The sequence below is a fragment of the Thermobia domestica genome, chromosome 11 (assembly GCF_964235325.1).
Source record: "Thermobia domestica chromosome 11, izTheDome1.hap1.1, whole genome shotgun sequence".
Lineage (NCBI taxonomy): Eukaryota > Metazoa > Arthropoda > Insecta > Zygentoma > Lepismatidae > Thermobia > Thermobia domestica.
Window position 1 is genome coordinate 196,440,327 of NC_137464.1, and position 5,645 is coordinate 196,445,971.

The window sequence follows — 5,645 nt, forward strand, 5'->3', positions numbered from 1 at the left end:
TTGTTATCTTGCCTACTCCTAACATTGCACCCGAGCTCAGTTCCTCAAATTCCCTTTGTTCTAAACTGAACTATAGAAAAAAAATACTTCTGGACACCTTGCAGAGTTTTGTGCGTGATTTTCGTACTTGACGTCTTCACGCTATATTTTATATGTATGCTTGCATATTATAAATTTGTAAACAGAAGATGCATTTAACTCAAAAAACAGCAGAACATATCAGGAGATAATCAGTGAATTTTCTGGTGCCATCATTTAACCTTTCTTATGGACATGCGCTAACAAAAAAAATCATTATGATAATAATTCGTGAACAAATAAATTTATTGTTTTTTGGTGATCTCTTACGAGTATTATGAGGCTTTCAGAGCACAACGAATCAAGTCTTCAGAAATCTGAGAAAGTAAGACATACTGGTTGTAGGTACTTTTATGTGCATGGTTAAAACCAAAGCTTTTTTATTCAAAAGTTATTTACAATATCTGGATATGAATCTATGAACAATGAAAGGAACTTCAGTCAAATATCTCAAACATGAAATGCATCTAAAATGTACAAAAACCAAAGTACTTGATTCTTTTGTGCACTGAATGCACCATATGACATACAACCAAAACTCAAAATATTTATATAAAAAAAGCCTACATGGATATCTATATGAACAATTCTAGAGAGTTCTGTATGTAGTTAATGATAGCCTGTGATATATATTTAGAATTTCACTCTTCTAAGAGTAGTATGAATAAAATAAAGCCGTTTAACATGTTTAAGCTGGCTGGGGCAACTGCAGGATAGAATATGCATATCATGTAATGCCTCTGACCATTTATTTCATTATTATATTTTATTTCTCATCGTCTTACATAGCCGACAGGATAGAAGCATAGAGGGAGAATATTAAGAATGCAATACAATCAAATAAAATAATGCCATTTAAAAGGTTAAACTTGGAAGATTGAAAATAACATTTACATACATTTCGATAGACTAATTTATTTTTATTTATTTTACAATCCAAACATATTTCACAAAAAACGTTCAATTTCTATGGCCTCATCATTATCATCACCACCACCAAGAAGTAAGCCCGTCAATTAATTTACAATAGTATATTTTGCTATGAAGCCAAACTGAATAGAGTGCGAAACTGTTACACGTTAATTTTTTTTCAATAAACTTATTGTTTTACTCTGCGACTAGTTTAAATCAATTTTAGTCTATAAAGTGCAAAGTTTGTACAATGTAAAACTTTACAATTGCTGTTTCTACTTATACAGACAACTGCTTCTTCAAACACGAAAATTTATTTTTCACATTCCAAATTATCACTAAGCTACATTTGTTGTTCTCTTTTGATTAAATTATTTATATCTCCACTAAGCCTCTCTCTCTCGGAGTTAACGATGGGAGTCAGTGTTCTACACGGATACCCATAGTCACAGAGTAGAGGACACCGCATCCAATCTTCTTCCAACTTTCTTTTAAAGTACTCTTTTGGAAAACTGCTGTCGTGCATTTTAGTGAGATACATGCAAAACTGTCCATGATATTCATCCAGAAATTCCCCACTGCCTGAAAGGAATGAAAAAGATATAATTCACATTTTGGGTACAAAAGTAATATGATACATAAAATTTCATATTTTCAAAAAATTAAGTATTAGAAAATTGATTCTACTTTGCATTACATCACTTGAAATTTATTCAGCATTGTATTTCAGACATTCCCGGAGCTATTTATCAATGTTTATTCTACTACTACACTGCTCACTAGAACATGGCTATAGGGGGCACGAAGGCATAGCGGTAGAGCACTTACCTCTAGTGCGTAGGGTCCTTGGTTCCATCCCCGACCAAGTAACTTTTTCGGTTTTCCATCCCCGGTTTTCTCTGAGCACTCCCATTTCCTCCCAAGAAACGTTTTAGTGAGCGGTATAGTAGTAGAAAATGCATTGATAAAGGGCCAAGAGAAGACGTAAAATAATTTGCTGTTATGAATCTCAAGTCCTAAGATGCAATAGGGGCATTTTTTCACTATCAGGTTGTTCAAAAGTAGTGAGCCTCACTACTTTTGAACAAAAGATGATGTGAGTATCCCAAATCTCAGATTATATGTCTCAGCGAGTAAGGCTTAACATCATTCGTTAGCCGACGGTTGAAGCAAGTATATACAAAATGTATCGATATTCTCTCATTCAGACGTAAGACATTATGTCGTGAAAATGAGTGTGCTTTCGGCAAAGCTGCATTACGATTTTATTGCCAATAAGATGTAAATGCTGCGCAGGCCTGCGAAGAAATTAATGTTGTTTATGAACAAGATACGTTAAAAAAACAGCAAAAACACAATTCAGTCGCTTTAGGTTCCAGAAATTTTGATGTCCAGAATGCCACTCGCTGTGAGCGACCAATCACAGAAAAAATGGATGATATTCTGGGAAAAGTCCAGGAATATGATCGGCATGTAAGCAGTACTGACATCACCAATGACCTAATATCCATCATCAAATAGTATTAAATCATTTGGATAAAGCTAGGTAGAAAGAGAGCTCGGCACTTGGGTGGCATATGATCTGACTCAAAGAGATATACACGATTAAATTTCTGTCTGAGAATCTTACTGAAACGTAACGAATTCGAGCCATTTCTGATACAGTTGATCACAAGTGATGAAAAGCAGATAACCTATAACACCAATATAAGAGAAAGATTGAAGTCGAAGAGACCAGAAGTTTTACAATCTGTGGCAAAGCATACACTTCACCCCGGTAGATTAAGCTGTGCGTTCGATGGAATTGAAAGAGTATCTTGCACCACGAACTGATGATGTCGGGCAGAACGATACTCAGACCTGAATTGTCGACAATTAGTGCGTGTGCGTCTAGGTATTCAAAATAAACGACCGGAACTTATCAATAGAGTGTGGTAAACCAGGCTAACATCATTAGAGCGCTTACATACTTGATCTGTCAGAAACTGAGAGAACTCGGTTCAGAATATATGACCATAAAAGCAGAGACAACTTGCAAACTGCTTACTGTAAGCTTGCATTGGAAATCGGTAAGCTTGCATCCGGCTTGATTGGAAAGCGTGCAAGCATGCCACAAACTGGATTCCAGTAACAAAATTATATGGGTGCAACCTTGGATTCAGTGTTCCATTCAAGGTTGACTCAAGAGTTTTACGCTGGCAGCAAGCCTATAAGACAATGAACGACCAATGATGATATAACGCTCTGCGAATGATCTAAAATATCGCATGCAAATACAACAAAAGGCAGATTGTATGAAAACACGTGTTAATACAGCAAGCGTAGAAAGCCAAAAGCCAAGCGCGCACCAACTGGCCGAAAGTTTTCTTGCTACCGTATAGCATGAATGTATCCACCGTATAGCACGGACATGGCACTATCAGACTATTGTTTTTTTCGGTATGTTTCGGTATCTGGAAAACTCCTTGAGCAGTGTTTTTAAGTTAGATTTAAAAAGAAATCTGTTGAAACCATGAGTCATAATTTTTAACCAGAAACTACAGAAGCTCTGTAGCACGGGATTATGGTGTTACCGGAGAATTGACAAAAAGCATTGACTAAACTGGTGTAAATATGGTTTCGTAATATGTTCTAATCACAACTAACATACTCTCAATTCTACCCTACAAAGGCTCGAAATTTTTAGACAACCTGATACTTGCAAACAACTTCTTTTATGTGTATGCTTACTAACATGTTTGGAGTTCGGTGTCTACAGCTACTGCGTACACATTTTGCTCAGTAATGCATACCAACTGGATTACATTAGTTGCATTTAGGTTTGGACAGTTTTCCTTCGCTTTTAAAACAGTTACTTACGTGATTACTGATATATGCTTTGATATGTATTAAATTGAATAAAAACCCACTACTTCAAACATCGTTTACACATTGTTCTACATGCAGTTTTTAAGAAAAACACTTCTTTGCCAGCTGCTAAAACGAACAATCAACCAAGTGTCAATTGTTTTTTATTACGAAAGTGGTGCGACTAATCTTTAGTGTACATTACCTAAAGTTTGTATTCTAATGCCTTATTTACTTTACTATGTATGCCTGAATGATGGGCTATTAGCTAACCTACTGGGTAGATGATGCTAAAAAAAAGTAGTCAGACATCCTTAGGGGGCGCAGAAGGACAGAGGCGGGCGCATTTTGCTAACAACACTTTAAGGTACTCATAAACATATTGGAGTATGTAAAGAGCTTGCAGCACAATAGATAGATTATATGACAGTGACGTTACATCATTTATTTTCGTACAGATTAAGAATATGGGGTTAAATTTATATAACAGTGACTCATTTCTTCATGAGAATAGTGTCATCATGCGTTCTAAACAACTCTTTTTCTTGGCGCATGCCGATACCCTACTAGGAACATGTTGAAAGGCGCCAACAAAAGTTAAAAGCAATGGTGTCTTTAGAAGGAAGTCACATCAGTTAAAATTATAGTTCCATCGTTTCAATTCAACTTAACAAACTTGCCTAATGTTTTGATTACAAATATTATACAATGGTTAGTAAATTGGGTAAATTTTCTTATCTTAATTTGAAGTGATAAAAATTTAATTTTCACTGTTGTAACTTCCCTCAAGGTTCGCCATCGATTACAAGTCTTTCACTATTTTTCTCCTAATACTTTCTACTCTTTTATTTTCTAGGCGCCTACCCACTAACTGCACACGGATTTATAGTATACTTGCAAACTTGTTATATATTAAAAAAGACAAGTGCAAAAGCACGCACCAACCTGTGCTACATGCCACCACAAGCTAGCATTACATCTACTCCGAATCAGACCAAAGCGAGCTTGAACGACCTGCTCAGGCGTTCTTATCAAACACGAACGTCAGTGATGATGGATATGCGCATAAAGGAAAACAAATGTGAAATCTAAGGACTAACTTGTGGTACTTGTTCAATATAAGTAGCTTTGTATTATGACTCCATAGTATTGAACTACATTTTTTACGCTGTTTCTATCTCTACAGACGACTTACATGTTTTATATTTACACTTAATGTTTCTCTTCCTTTGTGAATTATCACATTTTACTTTTCATTTTCAAAATTGACCCCGTATTCTTAATCTGCACTCCCATTTCTACCTAAATTTATTTAGCTCGGTTACAGATTTTAAAGTGATATTTCTGTTTTAACCTTTGATATTTTCTATTGGCATAGATTTACCTCTTAATTGATATATTTATGTTCGACATGTTACTGTAGTCATTTTCACAAACCTATCTTTTCTTTAAAGTTTACACATACTTAGCTGCCTAATCCAGGGAAAAATCAGAAATAATATGATTGCAAACTTATTTTCATTGATAAACAGTAATATTGGTTTAACATTGAACGTAGGTTTCTGCCTAAACAATATTGTAAATATTAATTATTAAGAAAATAACCATAACACTCATCTGGTATTTATAAGAACTCTAGAATGACAGTCAGCTCCATTTCAGATCTTGTACTCAATCGATGTACTAAAAAATGAACGTTCTCGATGTTACATATCTTCTAGATATTTCATCCACTTGTTGAATAAGATCTTCAAAATTATAAAATAGATCTTTTGCACCAAGCATATCCATCTTCTATACGAAAACAG